General features: G+C 41.8%; 1 protein-coding gene across 1 annotated transcript in view; it reads right to left on the minus strand.

Moving 5' to 3' along the window:
• Nucleotides 1-27489, minus strand: part of KLHL29 (kelch like family member 29) — a 1176991-nt gene that overhangs the window by 1055551 nt on the left and 93951 nt on the right. The window contains 1 exon segment of the mRNA XM_078647716.1: nucleotides 27236-27317. The gene's annotated coding sequence lies outside the window, so the exon portion shown is untranslated.

Below are 27489 nucleotides of genomic sequence, written 5' to 3' on the forward strand. Positions count from 1 at the left end.
TCCTGTTAGTTGACACAAGGTCGAAGAAAACTGTCTAATAGAAGAAAACTTATGTATGACATAAGGTCGAAGAAATCTTGTTTAGGGTTATAAAAGAAAAATATATTTTAAAAGGGGGGTGTATATAAATTTTAAAATTTATTTTTAATTTTATTTTTGAGGCTAAAACTAACCTAAAAATGCCTTACATTAAGGAGAGCACTTCAAAATGCTCTGTTTTTAAAAGATGCTGTAAGATGACTCTGGTGTGTCTGCTCATTTTAGTTCTGCTCTGGTTGGTACTAGCTGTGATTATACCTTTAGAAATGAATAGAGAATTACACAAAGTTAACATAACAAGCAAAGCTCTGGTTAGCCAAACTAAACATAGTGCATCTGCAAAAGTAATTGATCATCAGCCTAACATTCATCAAGATAAATCAATAGGTGATTTTTCAAGCAATACTTTCACAAAGCTTTTGAGTGAATATGTAAAGGTAATGGATGCAAAGGATTGTTATGTATGCGTTAAGTTACCCGCTTCTGTTTCTGAGGGAGTAACATATAATATGCTTCCTCTCACTTATGCTGTTACATGTAGTGTATTAACTAGTTTATTTTATCAAACTGGTCGTTTAGAATATTACTATTCAAATTATGATGAGATTTTTGCTAATGTCAAGATTGATAATGCTTTAAATAAGCATAAGAAAGCTAAACAATTGAGAGAATATTTCCTTGTTACTAATGAACTCACTTATGAGTATGCTTACAAGAATAATCTAACATGTAAATTAAGTGCTGAAGGGAAAAAATTTTTGAATATGGTTGAGGAGAGAAGAGCAATTTATAAGAGAAATGAATTAGTCAAGCAGACTAAGTCATCATTCTGGCAAAAAGAGGATGAGAAACTAAATGGCAAAATGCTTGAAAATATTGCAATTCACATAGACAAACCTGTTAGTGGAAAGCTTTGCATTAGAAGAGATAACACACTTTTTGATAATTATTTTGTAGGTGCAAGCAACTGTGAAGATACTTATCAGATTATGGGAGGTTGGGGATTTAAAGGTGGAAAAGATCCTATCTTTCCTGGAATTTATTTTGTTTGTGGTGACAAAGCCTACTACAACCTTCCAGACCATTGGTATGGAACTTGTTATGTGGGAATTGTTTTTCCTAAAGTGTTTCATGTTGACAGAGATTCAGAAGGATTATTTAAAATTCATAATTATGTAAATAGAGCTAAAAGAGAAACTTTTACTGAAGTTCTGGGAGATATTTTCCAAGCTGTAATACCTTTTGTTGGTATAACCCTAAATGCAGGGAGAATCAGAAAATTGTCCACTATAGTTGATAGATTATCAACTGACACTGCTGATGGGTTTCAATTAGTGAATGTTGAAGTTATTGCAATTAGATCCATGGTAATTCAAGACCGTCTTGCTTTAGACATACTCCTAGCAAAAGAGGGAGGAGTCTGTGGCATTTTACATGTCCAACATTGCTGTACATATATACCGGATGAAAGTAAAAATATTGAAATGTATATTAAGAATATTACACAAATGCATTCTGAAATAATTCCTTTAGAAGAAGAAGATTTTACTGGGAAACTTTCAAATAGGTTTCAAGCAATTAAAAACTGGTTTCATAATATCGGAAGTTCAATTCTTGGCAAGATTCTGGCACCTTTGATTATAATTATATTTATTTTTATTTTGACTAAAGTAGGTTGTCTGTTGCATAAAAGAAAGAAGCATTTAAGAGAAAAGAAGAGAATTTAGTCACATTTCCATAACATGAATAAAATTATTAATGATTTGTGATATGTCGTGCTAATACAACCTAGATTAAACTTTACACGTGGGGGGACTAACATGTGTGCTCATAAACGTGCATAAATGTTGCATCTTTTTGTTCGTGCAAAATAATAAAATAATTTATTGTTTTCGTTTTTGTCATTACTAACTGCTGCATATTTAAAATAAGCATGTGCTTGTTTTGCTTTTTCTTGTCTGTGTGATGTCATTTCTACTATTCTAGGTGCATATGGGTCTCATAGAAAAACGGAGACTGGTAAATATAAACGCTGCTTTATTTGTTTGCAATGGCTAGGTAACATTTTGATTAATCGGGTGGGCTAATTATTTAGTAAACCATGGGGTGGATACAGAATATACTTTATTTCTTACATTAATACTTTTCTTGTGTTTGTTTTATACTAGAAATCATAAGTTGCCTGCTTTTGAGGCCTAGCTATTTGAGCCGCAAAATAAAAGCTGATCCATATTTCTGCAGAAAGTCACGAGACGCCCATTCTGAATTAAAACGTTTACTGAAGCTGCATTCACAAAGCAAAAACTGATGAGCTGACATCATTCTGTCGGACATGGCCAAGGTCGAAAGTGAACTTTTTGTCAGTCCTTAACTTGGCATCCGCGGAAGTTGCACTGTAAGACTATGGAAGCTGCGAGGATGACTTAAAACAAAGTTGCAATCGCAGGAAGCCTCTGGCTTCACGTGGAAGAGACAATGGTCTTTGTAAAGACATGATTTTGTGGAACTTTTTAAGAATCGGGTGACATGTCACTTGTCACTCTCAGCCAATGGGACGTCGAGTATTTCTGAAAACTTTCCTTTGCTAGTTTAGTTAGCGTAGAAAGGTATAAAAAGTCATGCCCTTAGGGTTGGGCTGGCTGCTGCTTTCTGACTTTCCGATGAGGGTGATGTGCTGCTGGACTTTGCGTGGAGCACGTAAGAATCCTCAAAGATCTTTACTTTAATTTCTGTCTATTTAGCTCAGTTAGGGAAATAGGTTTTAGAAAATGCTAAACTTTATATAATTTCTTTAAACTGATTCAATTGCTTAAATTGTACTTTTCTTATTTCTTACCATCATGCTTGCTTTATTGCAAATAAATTTCATTTATAAGACTTACAACATATATACCATGATTTAGAAAATAAAATCTTACTTTTAACAAACAAGCTGGTCTTGGTTATTTAGAAGTATAGGTTACCTTTAGCTAGATCACGTCGCCTATGGTGGTCGTTTAAATGGTTGAGTTTTATTCTAATGACAATATTCTTTCTGCAAATGTATAAAATGTTTATAGTTTGTAAATAATGTATATATAGATTTATTCTGACCACCTGATTCAGTAGGCCCAAAATATATCAGGTTCATAAATGGGTCCATGTTTAGTATAGAATTTTGTTTATAGGTTATGAAGTTGGGTAGCGTAGTTTATGATATATTTTCTATAGCCCGCTGGATCACATTCTGATTTGCATTGCTGACAGAAGGTCGTACCTGTTCGATGCTGCTTTCATCTTGAACTTCACTACTCTTCAATCGCAGTGGTGAAGATTCCAGGAATGCCGTCATCAGAATTGGCAGCCTTTGAGGGCAGCACAGTGCGTGAACCTTGGTAGGAACCAACAGTGTATCTGCATCCACCGGTGCATCCGATTGTAGCGTCAGACAGGTGTCTAACACGCATTCTTCTCCGCATAGCAGACACCTTAGTACAGGTAAAACACACTTTTGCCACATTGGTCGAAATGATAGAAACCAAGTCATGTTTAGGTCTCTAAGCCGGGATAGTCCCAGGATTTTTGATATCCGGTCCCGGTATCCAATGGCTAGGATCGTATCTTCCATTGTCGCGAGAGTTTGATCTGTGACATGGGTTGCCATAACGAAAAATAAGGACTAGGAATAGGATTCCTGCAATTAGTCCTAGGATCAGGGGAAGTCCGCCAAAAATCGAATGGACGAAGTCTGGAAAAATACCCAGTATGGCTTTGAATGGTGTTAATGCCATCGAAAATACTGTCTTAAATACCTTTGAGACCCCTGTGGTATCAGAAATATTTAAGATTTCGCTCAGGATTTCCGCGAAATGTACGGGGGAATTAGTTGATAATAATGTATGTATCTCTGCAGTCGTCCTTGCGACTTGTAGATCATACGTTTCTTTAGATGACGTGAGCCTTGTAGGCGTCTGTAGAAGCACTGTTTTCATTCTGCTTAAAGTATCTATTCGAATAGAAGTAATTTTCAAACCGGGCCATGCCCTTGCCTCCCTGTCTGGAAAGGAGCTGGGAAACAAAGAACGTCCACAGCACTTGACCTTCGCCGTCGTAGTGACGAGATAAGGAGTCCCGGGCATAAGACTACAGCATCTGCGGTCTACAATAAGAATGTAACTCCCATTATAGAGTCTTTGAAAGAATGGTTCTATTTCAGTTGCAGGTGCGCCTTGCTGGTGACATGAAAGGTTGTATGAATTCCCTTCACAGGCTCCGTGCAAACTAATACCGTTACACAGAAGCGTGCCGCTTAGTGACATAGCACAATTGTTGCCACTAAGAAACACTTTCTGTCCTTTGTTACTGACACATGCATGTGAATAGGGCAGGTTCCATGTTGTTTTAAGGTACCCCTTTCCCAATTTCTCGTACATGCCAGCCTGTATATATTTTTGGCAGTATTGAAACCTGAAGGTTGAGATTGGAATATTTATGATTCCGTGGATTATCCATTCACTGACAGGTCGTTCTGACATTGTCAACGGTAATCTTTCTAGTTTTTCAATGCTCAAGATTGTATAATCAGCACCCTTCTGAGCCATACCGATTTGTCTATCAGTAAGGTTAAAGATTTGGAATAGTGACGTTGTGTTGATTAAACGCCAAGGCACATAGCCTGAACGCAGATTTTGTAACGTCCAGCCAAGCTGTACAATAGAACGCAATTGTGACTGACCATGTTGTAATAACAGTAAGTCTTGCGATAATATATCGATTGCTGAAGACACAATGCTGTCCAATGAAAAAATTCTGGAGGACAGAGTCATTAACCCATTGTCCACTACAGAAAGTGATTTTTCCAAATTAATACGGTCAATTTCCCGTATTCTTTCTGCTGTCTCAATTTGAGTAACCTTCCAGGCCTCATTGTATGCTGCATATACAGAGGCTGCTATGAAACGCTTTTGACGCTGTTTGCGTGGTCCCATTATGAAATCACGCAAGTCAGCACCATCAGTAAGTAAAGTTAGGTGTTGCTTAATTTCAGGCAGTGTGGAAGTTTGTAGCCATTGAAGGCATAATTTGCCCACACTGTAGGTTGTTATTATCCCTGGGTGATGTCTTTGGGGATATCTAGGGTCTGGCCTGGTCATTTTGAAACCCTGTGTTTTATTCAGGAATCTATCTTGACAGTTATTTGTATCTGTGGGCCAGATCAACCATTGTTTCCAATCAGGATGTGTTCTGTTTTGGTTAAGTATATGGTTTATGTCTATTTCTTCATCTGTTTCAGAGTTATTGCTAAACATTGTTGGCTTTGGAATAGACAGGTTATTTAAATCTTTGATTTTGGCTAAGCCAAGACAGGTGGTTTGTTGAACGGTGTCATTTAAAAATATCATTTGTTCTGGGATCATGCAGGCTCTAAACAAAGCTTCTATACCCTGTACTTGCCATTCTTTTGTACCCCAAACACTTTTCAAATCAACATGTTTGTCCCAATAATCAAATCCAAAAGTATTCATTTTTTCAAAGAAAGAATCTGAATATATCAATTTTGTGTTGGTTATCATGGTTTTCATCCCTGTCTTGTTTGACAATTTGTAATAAAATGTTTCAGCATTAGTTATGTTAAAACCTGAAAAATATGAATATTTGCCATACACGGTTCTAGAGCTCCCTCTTGGAGGTGTAGCACAATGTTCCCATTGATTAAAATTTAAAACATTTCTAGGTTGTGCAGATTTATGCAAGAAATGGTTACCATAATGGTTATAGCAGTACATGCTGTCATAATTTGTAGAACCCTGCAAATAATCATGTTTTGTAAATTTAGCAGACATTACTAAGTCAGACATCATATTGTTTATACTTTCAAAGTCCCAATCATCAGCAAATGAGTTTGGTTTTGCAAAGTCACTCAAGGAGATCTTGATTTGGTGTGGATATTTCAGGATCTCGACCGGACCATAAATTTCATAGTCAGTGTTGTCCCAGGCTACCCCACCAGGTATTGGAATTGCTGTGAAGTTGGCTGAAGAAAGTTCTGAAGAAAGTTCTCTTTTCTCGACGTGTGAAGATGTGTGTGGTTTGAGGACCAAGTTGATGTTCTGACTTGCTGTGTCCATTTTAGCATATTTTCCCTCAATGAAGCGTCCCAAGGTAAATACCATGATGAGCCAAAGTATGAGGATAAATGCACCAAAACCCACCCAAAATTCAATCCATGGAGAAACTAGATATGTTTCTTTCAGTTGTTTCAAAAGTTCCTTAGCTTTGTCTTTAAAGGATTTTGATGATGGCTGTGTCTTTTGTTCGCTGAAACCGTCAGAGGAATCATCGAAGTTGATGAAGTAACCGGATGCAGTTCTGTCAATTGTTCCAATTGGTTCAGGATTTTTGTTTCTTGCATTTTCACTTGGTACTTCTGTATAGATTGGTGTGTCTCTGCTAAATGTCTTTATTTGGGTTTTTAGAGGTCTTAGTTCTATTGCATTGTTGCATAGTCCTTGTTGTTCTTCTGTAGGCGTTTCGAATGTGATGAGCCTCTTTGATAGGACCTCTGTACTGGTAGCAAACCTTGGTGTTCTGCTACTTATTGGGAGTCCACTTGGCCTACTGTTGGTTATCGGCCACATGTTGTGGTTTTACCAGGTCAATGGATACAACTCGGTTCTCCTTTTTTCCAGCAAGTGGCGGTAGTACAACTGATCTTGTCCCGTTGACAGACAAGACAGGAACTGCTTTTCTGTAAGAAGGCCCAAATTCCTTCTTTACCGCGATCTTCTCCCTGACTAGATCCCCGACTTTTGGAATCCAGACAGGTCTTGCTGGGACAGGTGGTGATTCTTCAGTGGTCGTTGGCTGTTGTTTCAACTGTATGTTGCTCAGGTCTTTTCTTGTTTTGTTTAAGTCCTGCAAAATAGCCAAACGGTCTTTGACATCAAAGCTTTTTTCTGTTACCACTGAAGTCTGACTATCAAGGTCAGAGATCAACATCCTAGTTCCGAATAATAATTCGTACGGACTGAATCCCTTCAGAGAATTTCTTGGCAAGTTATTTAGACTACGTTGGACACTTATTAGATGTTTGACCCACCCAGCTCCCGAACCTAATGTCCTTTCCATTATAGATTGCTTTCTGCCTTGGTTTTTTCTTTACACCATCCCATACCCTCAGGAAGGAAGTGAGAAGATTCCCGCTGGGCTGTGCTCATTTGGCCATTCTTTCCCCCCCCAGGCTGGATTGCCTGAGTGAGAAAAAAAAAAATGGTCGAACGTAGCATGCTCTTAGCGTATATGCCATTTAGACTCGCAAATCTTGTATAACAGTCCGGACGTCAGCCGAGTGTTGTGGATCTACATTATAAGTGGGAACTAGCCTGTATATGTTAATCGCAAGCCATTCTTTTTAGTGGTGATGTTATCTGCCTTGATACGACGAGGTATTAAACTGCTTCTCTCCCCACTGCGATCTCTGTTGCAGTTTGGGCAGTTTTTTACAAACATGGTGTAGTGCAGGCTCATGCCTGGCCACCAGTACCGTGATTGTAATTCTTCCAGAGAATCCTTTAATTTAAGGTGTCTGAGACCCTCGCCCATGTGTGCGTCTGCGATTAACAAGTTTCTCCTGTCCATGTTTGGAATCACTCTATCCCCCACTCCAGGGATTCGAGCAAAAGGAATGGAGTTTGCATCTATGATGTATGTGTAATTGAGTGGATAGTTGATCGGTAACGCCGAGCAGTCGCCTTTTGATGACGTTTTTACTGCCAGCAATGTTTCGCCGTCAATGTATTTTAATGTACGCTTTTTTCGATCTACGGGAGCCGGTTTACTGGCTGCCGCTGCGGCTGTTTCAGCCAATGAATTCCCTACAACGTGAACGCCATCACGCTGGTGACTCAGTGAGTGTGTCACGTGAGTCTTTGGTAGTTCTTTTTTCAAAAGAGCTACTTGTTCCCAGAGAAGTCTCTGCTTTATTGGTGCATCCGTGTCATCTTTGTAATCGTTCTGAATCCAGGTCTGCAAATCCTTGTTATATGCTTTGATGCAGAAATATGAATCTGACACTATAAGTGTCGGGAATTCGCGATCCGCATTATCTAGCGCCATTTTCAAAGCTAATATTTCAGTTTGTAGTTCTGAATTAGTTTCTACTGAGTGTGATTTTGTTAATAGAGGTCTTAGTTTACCTCCGTGCCACACTTCTTTTGTAATCTCACATGTGGGATTGTATGCATGTTCTCCCCAAACGGAGGGTTGAGCATGTCCGTCTGTATAGATTACACAGGCGTAATGTCGTAGAGGCAGAATGTCGATTGGCAGAGGATACGTTTTTTCATATTTTAGATTTTTTAATTCTTCTAGTTCTTAAAAGACTGTTAACCAGGCAATACTTGATAATTCATATCCTCCGTACTGGATTTTCAGATGGGCAATTCTGGACTTTTTGAAGTTGAATTTGTAACCCTCTGCAGCGAAACCAAGTATTATGGTGTTCACTCTTTTCAAGTGAGTTTCCAAGTTATCATCTGTTAAGTAAATGTCATCGACATAAGATAATGCTTCATCATCATATAGTTGTAGTAATTCTGTTACTCTTGCTGAGAATACCCCCGGGCTGTTCTTGTACCCCTGGGCTAACCGACAGAATTGTTTTTGAGTGCCATTTACTGAGAATGCAGTTAAATATCTGCTCTCTGGTGCTATATTTTGACAAAAGAATCCATTGGAGATGTCCAAGGTTGTTTTGTATTTTTTGCGCACTATGTTATTCATTAGTGCAGCACTGTGTGAGTTTTGCACTGCAAAAGTTTTGCAACATGTGTTAAGGTGTCGGTAATCCAAAACTAGACGGTACGAATTGTCTGGTTTGGAGACCGGAAACAAAGGATTGTTCATTTGTGAGGTGCAAGTTTCAATCACCCCCTGGTATTCTAGCTGATCTAGTATTTCATTTACTTGTTTTTTAGCTTCTTGCTTAATTGGGTACTGCCTTTGTGCAGTAGGTTGTGATTTTAAATGGACTTTGTGAGGAGGAGAATCCTCATCCCATCCTACATGATTTTTATATAAAGCAGGTGCTAAGGCCACTGCCCACTTTCTAGCAAGTGTATATTTTTTATGAATCGGTATTTGATTCGAGAAGGCAGGCATAATTACTTCTTCGCCATGAGGGCACTCCCTGACAAACTCTGGTGGCCAGTCTTTTTCAGCTAGAAGGATGTCATAGCCCTTGGATAGGTTATCCCAAAATAGTCCCCTTATTTTCCTAGTCTTATCTCCCTCTATACGTAATGTTATCTCGTATATTTTGTGGGGCTTGCTAACTCTGGTATCTGCAGTTTCCACTTGAAGGTATTCATTCGTGTCCACTGTCTCCAGATGATTCATAAGGACTTTGCGAGCTATGCTCACCTCTGCTGCGCTGTCTAGCATTGTCTGAGCCCATTCTCCGTTTTTCAGTTGTGTCCTCAGTATTCTCGGCATTGTTAACTACCTTGATACTGGCTACCTTCTTTTTTGGAAATTGTGATTTCTTTTTCAGTTGAGCAGGTTCCTTGTCTTTGGACTTGGCGTGCTCTTCTGATCGTCCTCTTCTTTCCGATTTCTGCGAGGAATTCTGAAAAGATTGAGAGGGACGTGTATCAATGTCTTGATATCTATCAGGTTTTTTAATATTATCCCTATTTCTAAGGTTATATCTATTCCCAGAGGGTTCACTCTGAGGTGACCTTTGTCTCGGGTTTGGAGATTTCTCTCTTCGCCTAGGAGACCTTCCTCTGGACTGGAATTTCTTTTCTTTAGGATTGGATTGTTTATTTCCATCCCAGTTCTTTTTTGGTGAATTATTATTATTAAAAAATATTTTTTCTGGACTTGTAGTCAGTTGCGGTTTTACTGGTATTCCACCTAGACTATCTCTGCCTAGTTCTTCATAGGATTTTTCTATGATTCTGGCAATTTCAGCTGGTTGGTCTGCTATATCTGTCTCTTTTAACCTCTGGCGGATCGCCACGTTTGCTGCTTCACCCTTTATATTGGCTAGTAATATAGCCGAGACCTGCTTGAAGTCTTTCAGTAATTTCATACCAAGAGTTAAAGCAGGTTCTGGACCGTATTCATCTTGAATTTGTTTTAGCACATCTGGTATCACCGAAATGGATGGGACACCGTGCGTTTTTGTGTAGATGGAAGCAAAGACTGTACCCCAAGTGTCACAGTCCTCAATGTGTGGTGCGATTCCCATTGGGAGACATATAGTCAGAATCCTGTGTTTTTCTAATGGGGTGGTGTCAGGAAACACCGCCTCTATTTGGGTAATTTTCTGTGCCAACCAGAATGGTATTTGTTCCCGTTTAGCTGGAACTTTACCTAGGCAGGATTGGATGTTCTGTGGTGTGATTTTATTTGTGTTCCCCTGGTGAGGGGTCAGCTGTGGAATTTTAATCGCTGGCTGAATTGTTGAAGTCCGCATTACATACTGAACTAATTGTCTATGAATTTTTAGTAGTTGTTTTAGCTGTATTAATAGCTCTGCTGCAGGCATTCTTTCGATGTCTGGATGTGGTGTGTATCCGGCTAGGACCGGCCACGTTGCTCCTGGTCTTCCTAAAGGACCGAGCCTTGTAATGTGGTTGTTATGTATTAGGGCGCCATCAAATAAGAGCAAATGCTCTTGGAATTTGAGTGGTACTTCCACCTCCTCGAAAGGAGTGTACGTTTCAGGAGGTTCCTCTACTTTGTAATAGTGGAAGTACTTTGTTACAGCATTTGCTGCTGGAAAATGTATCCATGTATAGTATACCTCTGTCTGCCGATATTCGTGTGCCTCAATTACGAATATGACTGTGCCACCTCTAGGTGTCAGTCCATTTTCTATAAGTTTTAAGGTTATAGATCTCCTTTTAATGACCGGAATAAGTATTATATCCGCGTCTGCTGCTTGCATGGTAGCATCAGCATCTGATATTTCAGTAGCTAATCTAATTGCCTCTCTTTCTCCATCGCTGTCTCCCATTTTACTGAAAGGATGGTATTATTTTTGTTTGCAGATCAGGTTTCTTTATGGAAACAGAGATTAGGTGCACAATATTTTGGAACTGTTTTATCCTTCAACGTTGACTAGACCAAGAACCATACATAGGAGTTCCCTCCTGCGAGGTTTTGGAGGATATTATAACCTTTCACCCACTCCAGACGTCTTTGGAGTATTTGGGAAAAGGGGTCTGAGTGAGAAAGCACGACTGAGTTACTCTAAATGTCTTACGTTAGTTTTATCGCCCTTTCCAAACGCGTTGGGCGCCATGTAGTGTAGCTCCTATTTTCCCAATAGGCTCTGCGCATTGGAATAGTGCCTACAGCAGTAAAGGCCTAGGCCAGACGTTAACTAGGTCTACTACTGTCGATACTAGACTTAATTTTTGGGTTTGCCAGCTAAGCTCAGAGTTCGCTAGAAACTTTCTCGAATGTTCAGGAAAGAATTAACTCCCCTGATTAGACAAGAAGGGATTTAGTTTCTGACAACCATAGAACATGACAACTTTGCTCTCCCCTAATCAAGAGTCAATCTCGAGAGTCGTGTGAGCACAAGGCAATTATTTTACTCAGTCAGTACGTGCATTCTTAGTCTCATCAGAATGTAGAGAAAAGGAAGAGACGGGCGTGTTCAATAAAAGATGTTATTTATTGATCAGTCTCTTTTCTCGTACAAGAGAAATGGATCGATATTATTGCAATACTTATAGTTAAGTAAAGTGCATACATTAGAAGCAATAGTATAAAATAATACTGTAAAAACATTGATATGGTTTCTGAGCCATATGATGTTTAAAATGAATAAAATATATTTACATACACATATACATTTGACTAAACGTACTCAACTGGTGTTTCTAAATACGCCTACCCCGTGTACCTGACCTAAGTCTAATGCGTGGGCGGGAATAGAAAGTTACAGTTTAGTTTAAGTTTGTTTTTGCCAAGTGAATAACTAAAGAATTCTCTAGGAGGGGTTATTCAGTTCTGTACCTGGAATTTAGGATGAATGAGGAATGGTATCTCTTTCTCTGCTCTCGATATTCCAGGCTGCCTGCGAGGGCTGCCCAGAAGCGCCGGTGCTGGGTCTCTCGGCTTGAGATAGCAGCGCGTCTCTCAGCGCGTCAGGAAGGCGGGGCTGCTGCCTGCGGGGTCTGCTTCTGCTCTCGGCTTCGGCAAGTATGGCTGCTCCGTCTTGTCACCACGCGTGTGTTTGCATAGGGCAAGGTCGGCAATATTTATACCTTAAAGGTGCCGGGATTGACGTAAGGATGGACATAGGTACGTCAATAAAGATGTCATACGACTTGCTCGTTAGCACATTCTTTACTAAAGTTCTCTGTGAAATCAAAACAATGGCCGCACGGATTATCCAGGTTGTCATAGGTTTGATTTGTTATGAGAACGTCGTATGCCTTATCAGGGGCTGGAGGAATATCGCTTGTCTAATTAGATCTCAAGCGTTATGACCTAATCAGATACCACGTTCCTGTGCCGTAGTGTGACTGCGTCAGATAACGGTATCTGCATCATGGGGAATTTCTTGCCTCATGGGCTGACTGTTAGTTAACTAGCTAGGTAGCTTAACCAGAATAGGGTCAGGAATAGGGGGATCGATTCAGAACCTATAGAAATACACGACAATGAGATTTTTGTATGTTGTTACCGACTCTTTGTAGAGGGATTTGGATTCCTGTGAATAGTCTTTCCGCCAGTGTCTCTCTCTATTCCGGCACTGTTGTTTTTGTGTGCGTAGTTCGTCCGTGTACCATGGGGCCGACGGGGTAGCTCTATTGCGTGACCGCTCCTTGACTTGAACCAGATCTCCTACTGGATAAAATACCCAATTTAGGGTTGTTTTAAGGCAATCTAGTCATGAATAGGAGGCATTTGGCCAATCTAGCACCTAGAATGTCTATAAGCATTTTGAAGAGATAAACTGCAAACAGGCCCCACATTGATGAAACCAACATTTAACCAAGTAATTGAAGAATCTGGGAATGTTTGGAGCCAGTGCATCAGGGAAGGTTTTGTAAAATCTAAACATAAAACCAGACCAGCCAACTCACTCGGTGTAACTGTGTCACACAATATAAGCTCCCTTCGCACAATCACCCCGTGAGGAGCCGATATCACACAGTGGCAGGAATAACGAGCTGGACACCACTGCAAAGAGTGGATTTCCAGCTCGGTTATTTTTGGGAGGCTTTTAGAAGTAGACATCTGTTATGGGTTGGATAAACACTCCAAGACATTGGCACCAACCCCAGCAGGCTTGTTTTTAGAAGGAGGGGGATTGGTGAGAGTGGATGCATTAGTTCCTCTTAGGTGGTTCTGGCCACAAGGCCCCGCCATCTCGAAGGACACATCCCCATCTCACACAGTGATTTTCTTTAAGGTTTACAGGTCCATAGTTCAGGTGCTATTGTCTGTACCTAAGGAATCTCTACATATGAGTTGCAGGTTTCCCCTTGTTTTTAACTAATGAACTAATTTTGCGGTATGCTCTTAGATTTTGAATTGCAATATATTTGGTCTGCTTGTATTGGAATAGTAATGTTTGTATGTATGTGTTGGTGATGAAACAAATGTTTCGAACTATCAAATACATTTAGATTTAGAGCTTACCTTTTTGGGCCGGGGTTCGCACTTGCATAATTTTCTATAAAGATCACTGAAAGCTCTGTATATCTGCTTATTGCCTTTATGAAAGAGGCCATATGGGTTTTTTATCTACTGCACTTTACCTTTTGTTTTCTTTACCTTAAGTTTGCAGGCCAGCAGGTGTCAGCTTCATTACCCCTCACTGTAGTATTTTTGCTTAAGACTAAGTAATGCGCATTCTGCTTTATCCACATCTAAAACCCTTGCCTCAGAGCTGAACACTGATTTTCCTTCAAATGTTTCAATAGTTTGTTCTCTTAGGTATTCATTCTAATTCTCTAAGCTGGTCATTCAAACTTTGATGAAGCTCTGCTTTAAATTTGCCAATTCTTTAAGAGGCTGTTATAAATCTAAGTGCAGCTTATAATGAATCATATAGAGCGCTAATCCCTCTTTATCATTCTCTAACTCTCCAAGCAAGGTCGTCCTTAAATGACCTCTCTTTTTAGCCCCGCAATGAACCTCCACCACCTGTTCACTGAACAGGTAGCAGGCACACTGATGTTTAGAGTAGGAAGCAATCCAGCCTGGCATATGTTTTACACGCCTTTGAAAATGAATAGTCAATGGAGGCAAGATGCACAGCTCAGAACGAAGTTACCAAACCATTAACTACTGTATTCTGTTATGGAACCTGCTGTGTGCTGACCTCAAAGTGGACCTATCATTCACCGCATCCTTAACTATGTTAAAGGTGTCCCCTGTTATTGCTCGGCCAACCACTTTCTCCACCGTTGTGACATTGCCCATTGTTAGAAACTACCCTTGGTTATTGTGAGGTGCACAGGAGTTACTCTGTGTATTTTGGGAAACTCCAGTGTGTATGGAATGTCTGGGAGCACTGTGCTTCATCTGAGGTGATGCCAATACCCCAGAGGTGACCTTTGTGGCCAAAAAGTTGTAAGCCGCCCCAACCCCATTTTTTGAGGACCTGAGAAAAAGTATTGATTTTGTATGAATGCTTAAGCTGGGAGACTCTCAAAGGTCATTGTCTGTATTTCTCTTAGATCTGAATTGGAAGTAATCCGTTCTAAGAAGGCGGGCTCATTGTAATAGGCAAAGATCAAATTTAGTTTCACAAAGCATATTTAGGACTGCCAGACTTTTAGCCGGTACACTGAGTCCTCTAGCTTTAAAGCGGATAGTTTTCCACATTTAAATGAGAGAAAGGCAAGTACCTGCCTCAGCATGTGCATCCACTGGCCATTAATGTGTGGGGACAAACACATAGAACCTGACAGATAGAGCATTCCCTCTTCAGTGAATGTTTCTCCCCAAAAACTACCCCAACAATTAAAAATAAAGAAGGTTATCAGAGAGGGATATCGTAGCATCCTACCCCACAAAGGATCACAAAACCTTATCATTCCTAAATCTTAACTAAAAACCTTCCTGCCCCTCCCGACCCCTACTTAAGCCCTAACCTTTCCAAGAGGAGACTAACACCCCAATGCCCGGGCTTCCTTTGATGGTTTCTTCTGTGTTCTGCTTGATCCCAACATATGCCTGTCCGTTTTCCTGGGTTACCACTTTCTCGGCTAGACTCATCCATATGGAGATCTGTTTTTTTGTTCAAATTTAATGCCTCTCTAAAAGCTTTAGGTTTTTTAGCAATCACTTTCTTTTCCTGCCTGACAAAATTATACAAAAGGGATGTCCTCACTGGTACTTTGTAAGTTATGCATCTAATTTATTTCCTTCTTTACAGAGTAACCTAACCTGCAGCTCTAGAATTCCAGATATACTTTTGTATGGGCCAGCTTAATCAGGTTCACCTTTTCCTCCAAAGAGTGGCCTTGTTTCAGGATGTCTGATGGGGAATTGCTGCTACAGTTCCTATGACCCACACAACAGGTTCAATGTAGATTCAGTGGTGGATCATCTGGCTTCCATCTGACAGAATGAGTGAATTGGCTGAAAATGATTTGTATGTCCTGAGCTCCTCCTGGTACGCCCTCTATGAAGATGTTCCTCGATATAACATGAAGTGAACTTTGTGTGCTCACTTCTGATTTATTTTCTTTCGGGAAGATTTCAATTTTGAACTTGTGCTGAGTCATGACCTAAAGCTTTATCTGTCTGAACCTCTAAAGTCACCGTCAGGATTTCAGTGTCCTCCTTAGACTGTTTTTGTAGGAGGAGGAGTTCTCATACAGATGGTTCACGCTTATTTCTGCTGCCTGTCTTTATGAGGCAGGGTACCTTATGATTTCCTTGAAAGGAAGACTTGCAAGGGCTCCACTGAAATGTGTAACTATTTGACAATAGATCACTGTTCAATTTTTGCTTTCCACCCTAGCTTTACTACGACAACTATTTCAGGAGTTCTCACTCCTACTATTGCTCAACTTGGCACATTATTCCAAAGTACCTGCTTGTCACTACTGGAACTAGATCTAGGCAAGTTCACAGGACCCACCACCATACATTCAGAGATGAGGAGCATGGCCCTCATCTACCACAGGAGCAGCCAAAAGACTCAACGCACAGGCATAGATCGGTCAGCATTTCATCAGTCCAATGGCAGACCTCAACCTGTTTAGAGCACTGGTATAGGAAAGCGGGTCCACCCTGGGTGGCACTAGTTTTGAGGAGGGAGGGGTGGCAGCCTCCCTTCCGCTCTAACCTGCGGCAGTCATGGGACAGCAAATGCAGGGACCACCACGGGCGGCAAAGGGTCTAGCTACGCCCCTGGTTTAGAGGGGCCAGACCTTTCGCACTCTCCAAACTAGACGTCAATCGCTTGCCTTTACTCCTCTTCCCCCCAGGTTGCTGGGCCCTTCTGAAGGCCATGGTGCCTGCCTCTCGTGAAACAGCAAAACCTTCCTCATTCGTCCTGGCCCAGCAGCTACAGATTCACAAATAAGGATGGGAGGCACTACTCCAGGAGTATGCCTTTCAGCACTTTTAAATGCCTTTGTGAGTTGCTGAAACATCCAACTTCCAATTAATAAAATTTCAAAGCGGGCACAGTCCTATCTGTTTGTAGTAACTGTCCATGAATATTTATGAGGATGATCTGCAGCTAATCACAAAGGCATGTAAAAGGACGTAAAACAAACTGTTGGAGGACTACTAGATACCTTTGTGAATAGGACCCTCACTTTTTTTTAGATTTACTCAGAGACGTTTTAATGCATGAGCAAAGTGAGCTCTGGCACAGGGCCCCAGCCTTTCAGGGGGCCCCCGATACAGCCAACTCTGTTCTGCAGAGTCTTACCCTCATGACAGTTAATAATTCTTCAACAAATGGTTTTAAATATTATTTGTTTGCAATGTGGGTGATGTGTGGGACTCTATGGCAGACGTGTTTATGTTTCATGCAACATTCAGAGAAAACTTTCTTTTAGAACAAAGCAGGATCTCACATATGAGAAATGGGAGGGGGGGTCACAAAGATTGTTTGCAGTAATATTAGTGCTGCTGTGTTACAATATTGAAAACACACCTCGCTATCCCAAAATACTGGTTGTAAACACCTTTAGAATGTGGAAGAGTCGGCCTGTGCACTTAATGACCTGTCCAAAGAGGTCTTGAAAGAGCTGAAACTGGATCATAAATTCAAAATCGTTCCGAAGAGGGGACCCCAAAATATGTTTGGCCCAGGGCCCCCAAAATCCTTTAGATGTCCCTGGATTTACTGTTACCCCCACTCAAGTCTTGAAAAGAACACCAGCCTTACAGCTCCTAAATGCAGACGGGCATCGCTCTAAAACCAGGTGAAGAAGATCAGAGCGAAGCATTTCACTACTGACGCCAAAAGAACCGGCAGCTTCTCTTAAAAACAACTTTCAAACAGCCTGGGGAATAGTGCTGAGGAAAACAGTCTCGCTCTGAAACGTATTATCCCTGATGATTAATTAATGCCTCTGTAAGTGGTTCGGCTTCATATGTTATCTCCAGGTCCCCAAGCTCGCCCACGGCGTGTGATCTGTAAATCCGAGGAAAATCCCGCCTCCTGTACAACGCGCCTACAAATGCCGCAGGTCGCTTTCAAGGCACTTAAACGAGTTGCCTTCGTGTAAACTTTAACAAAGAGCATGTTCCCTCGTAAATATGAAATTTAGAAGTTTACCTGGCATAATATCTGCTAGACTTAGAGTCTCTGGTGCTGAAATAATGATCCATAAATCCTACACGTTTCAAGGTTCATTTTACCATGCAAGTCTCCTAGTTTTCGTATTTATAAATATTTGCAGAGTTGTCTGGTGAATGGACTTGTTTCAGAGAAATGGGGGCAGTCTTATAAAGCTATTCCCTAGCGTGAGAATTATATCTATTAAGCACTGCAATTAGAGCAAACATACATTAGACTTATGGTCCTTCACAAGGATGAAGAAACAAACAATTCTCAGGAATAATCAAAATATTCGCATGCGTAATAAATGAAGTATACGTCTGAGAATCTGCGCCTACACAGGCAGAAAAATGCCCATGTGCAAAACGAACCCAAGGCCTGCCTCTTTTTTATTCCATAAATGTGCCTTCATGTGCAAAATGTGAGTTTGGGCAGTCACTCGGTGGGGTCAGAGATGAGCACGTGCCAGAGAAGCCTGCAGCAAGGTGTACCCCTGCTGTTCCATACCTTTCCTGGCTCCGGGACAGCTTTGGTAAAGGGGATGGGTAATGCTGGCATGGGACAGAAATGTCCTTCTAGCATTACATTTCCTATCTATTCCATGACGAGAGTAGTTACAGTAGAAAGCTGACCACATTTCTAGCCCTACCTTAGCAGCAAAAATACAATGCACTAATGGAGTGCTAAGGACAGATAATGGGCTATCGAGAGTAGAGAAAACAACCCAGCTCTCTTTAGCTAGCCCTGCACCTCCCACATTCACCAGCAATAGCCATTCCGGAATGTTGCCTTGTTTGATGGCGTCTTCTTGCCTTTTGAGATCTATTACAGTATTGTTCCACAGGTTGTCTCTTTAAGGCCCCTACATTGGTCTCCCACATGGATGTAGTGGGTAAGGAGAGTCAGCTATGGTGCACAAACGAGCTGTAGTCATATTGTGCAGATTAGCAAAGCAACTGGCTTCTAGTTACCGTCGAATAACTCCCCCACCCCCCCAAAAAAACACCCATCCTCCTATAACGAATTCATTTTGTTATCCCAATTCACAATCATATTACAAGAAGGTTTCTCATACTTCTTTGCACATTTAATTTAAATCGAAATAGTATGGTTGCAACTGGTACACAAAATGTAGAGGCAATCTGTCAAGTATTTAAAGTTTACAAATAGGAAAAGGCAATATGTGCAAAAACATATTAAAACTGATGTAAGCAGAGTACTACAAGAAGAAGCAACAATTGAACCGATCAGTTTACTGTTGTAGCAGTGTTCCTCGAATCACATCGGTAACATTTTGAAATATGTGAATGCCCAAACATGAGACATATAGTGCATTAGTGGAAGTCCAACCCCCTGTTAGTATGCTAAAAGCGACTGCCTTTTCTTTTGATGCACTCTCACTTGCAGTGTAAATTCAGCTGCTCTGAACAGTGGGGCAAACAAAACTGCTCTGCAGCAGGCACGCCAGAAACTGGCTACAATACTGGTCACGGGAAATCAATCACTCTCAAGCATTTGACCAAAATGGCCTCCAAGCACCTTTCACATTTTATTGCTCCCAGAGCATAATTTGCAGCTAATGCAGATTTAAAGCTAGAGTGCATTTATTGGGCTGATATAACATGATTTAATGAACACCATACATTTCATGCTTTCACCAACAGGGACTCTTTGCCCTAACACAACAGGTTACTGGCTGGTGGCATCACCAGTAGGGCTCTTCCTGGCAAACGCACACAGGACATCATGTTACAGAAGCTCATTTCTGAGAAAAGCTGCTGATATGATAAGTTTACTAGCAAGGTGCGAGTGGTTGACTCACAACACTTCAACGAGGAAGATGGTTCGAAGTGAGGTTAACCATTGAAGACTGTTTAATGATGCAACCACAGGCATCTCCATTCACCTGGTTCAAAGCTCACAGGCAAGGAAATCATGTTGTCTACTGTGCATGCTCCAGCATAAAAAAACTGTAGCGCGACAATCAATGAAAACTTGATTAAGATCATATATAAATAATCATAAAATGTACCAATAGTTATTATAGCAATGCAAAGATACTAAAAAGAACAGAACTGCGACAAAGTCCAACAGATTTTAAAAAACATCCTAAGGTGAAACAAACTTCAGCACCCTTTAGCACCAGCAAAGGGACACAGTACTGGTCTGCATTTAGAAAAATTATAGGGTTTTATAAGTGGAACCTCTTTGTTTAGATTTCATAATATTTGCAGAAAAATGTAAAATGCAGTGGTATCTGGTTAGAGAACCTGTTGCAAGGACAGGCAAATACGCTGGAACAGCTGTATTGCCCAAAAGGGGCACATAACATGTGATGGACAGTGCAGTCTCCTCTGCTAAGGGGGAGGAGCGTTGCCCCACTGAGCAAAAAGGAAAAATAAAATTACAATAGCATATCATTTTATTTTTCCTATTGTATGCAGTCAGTGGCATGTGTGTCGTGTGGGGCGGGGCTGGCCAGAGCAGGGGAGGAGTGGTTTGAACTCCAAAAAGGAGCATGAACTGTTTGGTCCGCCCTCTTGGGCCGACCAAACAGTTCAGGCACACTTTGCATGTTCCTCACCAGGCTGCATTGCACAATCTGGTGAGAAGCATGCACAGGCTCCCTGTTGCAGTCACACTCAGACCAATCACAAGGCTACTGGTAACGGCTAGAGCCCATTCTAAATCTATTAATAAAGCCCTTTGCAAGTGGCCCAATACCAGTGGTGTCACTAGGGGGGTGCGGACCGCACCGGGTGACACCCTCACATGGGGGTGACACCATCTGGTTGCGCCCCCCCCCCCCCCAGCAGGCCTCTGTACATGGCACCCCCTGCACCGCACCCGAAGGCCTCGGAGAGACTCGATCCGCTTTAAAAACAACAGCGAACCGAGATATTTTCTCACCTATTCAAATTAAAATGTTCTCATTAGTTAAAGTTTGAAAAGTGTAGTAATGAGGGGCCCCCCCATTTATATGGAAAAAGAAACGGTGCTAAAGAGGGGGGGGGGCGGGGAGGGGGGGGTATTAACCGCTTGGAAATTAGCTTTTACTTTAGCTGTTTCATATCTTAAAATTGTCACGTCTACAAACTCGCTGGTGCCTTGTACACAGATTTCTTTTTGCATCTTGAAAAGCTTTAAAAGAGAAACCACATGAAAGCGGCAGAGAGTGTAAAAGGGGGGGGGGGTCCTGCCCCCCCCGGGGTTTAAAGTGCGAGAGAGAGGGAGCTAGAGGGAGAGAGGGAGTAAGAAGACAGAGAGAGAGAGAGAGCTAGAGTGAGAAAGACAGAGAGAGAGGGAGCTAGAATGAGAAAGACAGAGAGAGAGGGAGCTAGAGGGAGTAAGACAGAGAGAGGGAGACAGAGGTAGCTAGAGGAAGTAAGACAGAGAGAGAGAGAGAGAGAGGGAGCTAGACAGAGAGAAGGAGCTAGAGGGAGTACGATAGAGAGAGAGGGAGCTAGAGGGAGCATGACAGAGAGAGAGGGAGCAAGACAGAGAGAGAGGGAGCTAGAGGGAATAAGAGAGAGGGAGCTAGAGGGAGCAAGACAGAGAGAGGGCACTAGAGGGAGTAAGACAGAGAGAGGGAGCTAGAGGGAGTATGACAGAGAGAGAGGGAGACAGAGGGAGCTAGAGGGAGTAAGACAGAGAGAGAGAGGGAGCTAGACAGAGACAGCTAGAGGGAGTAAGACAGAGAGAGAGGGAGCTCGAGGGAGCTAGACAGAGAGAGGGAGCTAGAGGGAGTAAGACAGAGAGAGAGAGGGAGCTAGAGGGAGCTAGACAGAGAGGGGGAGCTAGAGGGAGTAAGACAGAGAGAGAGAGGGAGTCAGAGGGAGCTAGAGGGAGCAAGACAGAGAGAGAGGGAGCTAGACAGAGAGAGGGAGCTAGAGGGAGTAAGATAGAGAGAGAGGGAGCTAAAGGGAGTAAGACAGAGAGAGAGGGAGCTAGAGGGAGTAAGAGAGAGAGAGGGAGCTAGAGGGAGGAAGACAGAGAGAGGAGCTAGAGGGAGTACGACAGAGAGAGAGGGAGCTAGAGGGAGTAAGACCGAGAGAGAGGGAGCTAGAGGGAGTAAGACCGAGAGAGAGGGAGACAGAGGGAGCAAGAGAGAGGGAGCTAGAGGGAGCTAGACATAGAGAGGGAGCTAGAGGGAGTAAGACAGAGAGAGAGGGAGCTAGAGAGAGTAAGACAGCGAGAGAGGGAGCTAGACAGAGAGAGGGAGCTAGAGGGAGTAAGATGGGGAGAGAGGGAGCTACAGGGAGCTAGAGCGAGCAAGACAGAGAGAGAGGGAGCTAGAGGGAGTAAGAGAGAGAGAAGGAGCTAGAGGGAGCAAGACAGGGAGAGGGAGCTAGACAGAGAGAGGGAGCTAGAGGGATTAAGATAGAGAGAGAGGAAGCAAGACAGAGGGAGAGGGAGCAAGACAGAGGGAGAGGGAGCTAGAGGGAGTAAGAGAGAGAGAGGGAGCTAGAGGGAGCTAGACAGCGAGAGGGAGCTAGAGGGAGTAAGACAGAGAGAGAGGGAGCTAGAGGGAGTAAGACAGAGAGAGGGAGACAGAGGGATCCAGAGGGAGCAAGACAGAGAGAGAGGGAGCTAGACAGAGAGAGGGAGTAAGGCAGAGAGAGAGTGAGCTAGAGGGCCCTTGACAGAGAGAGGGAGCTAGAGGGAGTAAGAGAGAGAGGGAGCTAGAGGGAGCAAGACAGAGTGAGAGGGAGCTAGAGGGAGCTAGAGGGAGTAAGACAGAGAGAGCTAGAGGGAGCAAGACAGAGAGAGGGGGCTAGAGGGAGTAAGAGAGAGAGAGGGAGTAAGACAGAGAGAGAGGAAGCTAGGGGAGTAAGACAGAGAGAGGGAGCTAGAGGGAGCAAGACAGAGAGAGAGGGAGCTAGAGGGAGTAAGAGAGAGAGAGGGAGCTAGAGGGAGTAAGAGAGAGAGCGGGAGCTAGAGAGAGTAAGAGAGAGAGTGGGAGCTAGAGGGAGTAAGACAGAGAGAGGGAGCTAGAGGGAGTAAGACAGAGAGAGAGGGAGCTAGAAGGAGTAAGAGAGGGAGAGAGGGAGCTAGAGGGAGCAAGACAGAGAGAGGGAGCTAGAGGGAGTAAGACAGAGAGAGAGGGAGCTAGAGGGAGTAAGGCAGAGAGAGATGGAGCTAGAGGGAGTAAGACAGAGAGAGAGGGAGACAGAGGGAGCTAGAGGGAGTAAGACAGAGAAAGGGAGCTAAAGGGAGCTAGACAGAGAGAGGGAGCTAGAGGGAGTAAGACAGTACCTAGCACCGTACATTTCCAACAGAGGTGGTCCATGCGGTAAGTCATGAGGGGGTGACACCATGAGTTACCCGCACCGGGTGACACCAACCCCAGTGACGCCACTGCCCAATACACTCAGCAGGGGGGGGTTCAAAGCCAGTGGTGATCTGTAAAACTACAAGTTGTCTTACAGTCAGTTTGCTTTATTCCCAACTCTCGCAATCAAGGCATCTATTCTTTAAAAATGTGAACTTGATCAAAACCTACCCTGTTTAGTTATAGAGACAGGGTTCCCAGAGGCAGAAGGTCTGCTCAAAAATTGTGTTTGCTTTACATAGTATAAACAAGGAATCTTAATGCCATTCTAACATTTCAGAGACTGTCTTATGATAAGCCGCTTAAAACGGCATGCAGGTTAATCCAAATGGCTGACAAGAATGACACATGAGCAAGTTCAACATGGTCGTCCAGAAAGGAAAGCCCCAATACCTCGCCAATGAAATACGAACTACAAGGAGGAATGGAGACGAGGCAGCATCTGCAAAAGCAATTCTATTCTACATGCAGATGGTGACAATTTGCCCGAAACTCCAGTCCTGTGCATTGTAAATGGAGCACTTTGGGATTTTTAGATTTTCAACAAAGGGGGAATGGGTTTGCTGCCAAGAGGAGTAGATAGATGTAGCCCAATGATCCACTCAATTATTTGACATCTGATCCCAATATTAGTACTCCAAGCATTATCTGATTCAAAGACTACCACATGATAAGGAAAATCATTTGTGTCCTTTGCTTTCTGATTTCAAGTGCACCGGGTATACCCAGATGTGGGTCCTGGGCTCACTGTGCCACTGGATTCAAGCTAGCCTGGCTGATAAGGGGTGATACCCTGAAACTGGTCCCAGGATGCTTGTTTCTGGTCCAAGGAGGACCTGACTTGGCAGGACTGTGCCCAAGAGTAACAGGGTCAGACAGCTCTGCATATGGCTGGTTCTAAACTGGCGTGGAATGGTGAGCAAAAGAATGATGGATTTAACCGAGGTCTCTTGGTTGGTGGTGAATGTTTGATTTGCTACGCAGTCCATTCATCATTTGTGTGTCTTTTGCAGGCTTACTAGTAGCATTTGATTTACAGGCCCTGGGCACAACTAGTGCACTGTACTAGGGAAGTAGGAGTAAATCAAATAATGGCAATCCTAGAGAAAGCAAACACCATTACATTTTAGAGAGAGAGCAGATCCACTTTAGCCTGGTCAGCAGTGATAAAGTGCCCAGAGTCCTAAAGCCAGCAAAAACAAAGTAGACACAGTACATTTCATGGGACAGCTGCACCTGGGAATAGTTTGTTAATCATGCACCCTATATATGTAGCATACTGTGTGGTAGAGTATTGCTGCATAGTCTTACGGTGAAGAAATAGTTGCTCCTGTGATCTCATCATCCTATGCTCATTACTACATGCATGGCGCTCTTGATTAGTCTCAACAGAAGAGATTATAAAGAAGAAGTGAGAATGAAATTACTCTTTTATATCAAAGACCAAATAAAATAAGAAACAAAGAAAAATAAAAAAAATAAAAGAAGGTAGAAGACCATATAACATACACCTAGCTGCAGCTGCAGCTCTTCATCGCTCAAATTTCATCACAAAGTCTACACAACATCCATAAACTCTTGCGTCAGTGTGAGTTAACGCCAGCTATAAAATCCTTGCCTAGTTTTCAGGTAAGAACAGAACGGCTTACTCCATTCTAAAACCTTGACTATGTCCCCACCTCTTTATTTACCTCCCTTTTCCTTATCTACAACTCTGGTTTCTTTCCAACTACCTTAACTTACTTTACCTTACATCTCCCCCTATCTCTTCCACCATGTCCCGCTACTTCACCGGTCTTACTATTCCATTCGCGCCGCTTCCCTGTCCTTCTCCTGCACATGCCCAATTCTAGCCACTTTCTAGCCAAAGAAGTGTACACATAGAAAAAAGACAGAAGGGCGGAGAAGATTAAGGAGACATTTATCATATCAGTTTTTACCCAATGGAGTGCTGTAAATCCTCAGGGGAGTGCTTTCATTCTCACCGCTGCCGCCAGAATGGCAGTTGTGTTAGGGATTTATATGCGATAACGAAAATCGAGTAACCAAATCTACAATTCCAAGCACTAAACGCATATGTCATATTTAAATGTATACATTACACCAATAACTATTTACTAGTGCTTTCTTACAAGTGGAGGAATAAGCTGGTTAGACAAATTCCACAAACTATTGCACAAGAAAAAAAAACTAGATGCATGCTGTAAAAAAAGAAGTGGCTTTATCAATGCTACCTCAAGCTTTCTTTTTGGTAGTCGTAGGCTAGCGTGTGCCAGACAGCTTGAACAATTACCTTTTCTTTCGGTTGCCTCCATTTCTAAAGGTTTACAGTATAATTCGATGCTGTTTTGAAATCACAAAGCTTGAATTATATGAAAATTGGTAAACAAAAAAAAATACAGCAACATTGTTTGCAACCTGGTGCCCCAAAACATGTCTTGCCTGGGGCCCAAAAATTCTTCAAAATGATCCTGAGTAAGACTTCTTCCCTTTATCGTCTTACTTAATTCAAACATTTTATGTTATAGTCTTTAGAGCTTCAATAATGCATTTGCAATTTACACGTCTCTGACTTGTGCTAATTTAACCAATACTTCTGTATGAAAAGAATACGCACCACACCAGTTTGCTTTAGGCACAGGTACTATGCTGCCTAATGAAAGGCTCAGTTTATTCGTTACATTTCAGGAACTGTAGACCTCTATTTACAATAGGAAAACAAAACTATGGATCCAGAAATGCAAAGTTTAAAGTCAGGGCTGGATACACTACTCACACATTTTGTAAATACAGGTACTGCTGTGAAGAATTTACCCCTTGGCTTTATACTTTAGGTTGTACTGTATCCAACAGGTCAGTTTGTCTTTGTTATTCTTAGCCTCTTGCATGGACATACTTAAGAAATATGATTTATAAGATTCCTTCCATTGTTCTATGATTCAAAATGAAAACCTGATCTAATTTGCAACATATGGTACTAGCTGTAAATAAATAAATACATTAATAAAACAGACAATGTAGACAACCTGAGAATTCTAGCTTGAGATGTAAGTAACCACTGAAAGATCACAAGACAATTGCAATGGACTGGAGTAATATTTATCCAAATTACTATAAAGCATGCTATCGCAGAAAAGTAAGGCTCCCTACAGTAGCACTGTCCAACATAAGTAATGAAGGGCCGGAATCATAACATATTTTAAGGATATCTGCTTTAAACAAATGTAAGGGAAAGGATGTGTCATAAAAGCCTGTGCTGCCAACGTCGAAGTCTGTGGGAACCAGATTTGAGTCTTGGCGTCTGCATTAACATCTTGTGATTCTGGCCATATCACTTAATCTCCCTGTGTCTATAATTCAGTGCCTTGAGACCGTCACAGGTGATTTGCCAAACTTTACAAATCTTTGATTCATTAATACATGGAATGATTGTTAATGAAACTAATTGGTACCGAAATTCTGCCACAGTCCGGATTCTCCAGGGGCTATGTTAGATAACCTTGCTTTACAGTGTTACTGGACCTAGTGTACCGTTCAAGTCAACAATACCGACTTATAGTAAAAGAGGTTCTTAAGATTTTTATTTTTTAATTTTCCAAATACCACACAGGATCAATGCATGCATGTGGTTTATAAAATTCCTATTAATAATGCAATAAACGTATATAGTGCTTCCCAGAATCTTAGTAATAGCTCATTTCATCAAAGGAAACAGTGCTCTTTCGTTCCCACGAGAGCCTTTACATTAGTGTGCATCATAGAGCAGAACCACCGCTTCTGCTAGCAAATCATTATCCCCACGTAGCATGTCCAAGATTTGTCAACAAGAGCAAACAAGCCAAGCATTTTACTTAAATCGTGACTAAATATACTTCTTTTCGCCTTTGCATTTTTACCAGTCTATTCTTTTTTTCTGTTAAAACGGAGTCAAGTTTCAGTCAATGCAAATTACATTAACTGCTCAAAATTTCACTCACCCAGATACATTTCAAATTATCTCGGGAGAGGAGGTCTATTTATCTCTGGAACTTTATGGCACAGATATTATTTACACCAACAAGAAAAAACGAAAATGAAGACTATTTAGAAAAGGTATCTCTTACCTGTCTGTCACTTTCTACACTCTTTTTCTGTTGTGTGTCATTGAGAACTCACGGTGTGGTCTCTAATCGATCCATTAACCACCTGTAAGATTAAAAAATCAAAGTATAAAGATGGCTGTAAAGCTGACCAAGCAGACGTTGAGAGAACAATCAAGTACCACAGACCACAATGGAGCAATGCACAAGGAAGCAAGATTGGGGAACTATTTGCCAAATGTCGCAAAATGATGACATTTCTAGACATCTGGAACAGG

Source organism: Lissotriton helveticus, chromosome 6 (assembly GCF_964261635.1).
Source record: "Lissotriton helveticus chromosome 6, aLisHel1.1, whole genome shotgun sequence".
Classification (NCBI taxonomy): Eukaryota; Metazoa; Chordata; class Amphibia; order Caudata; family Salamandridae; genus Lissotriton; species Lissotriton helveticus.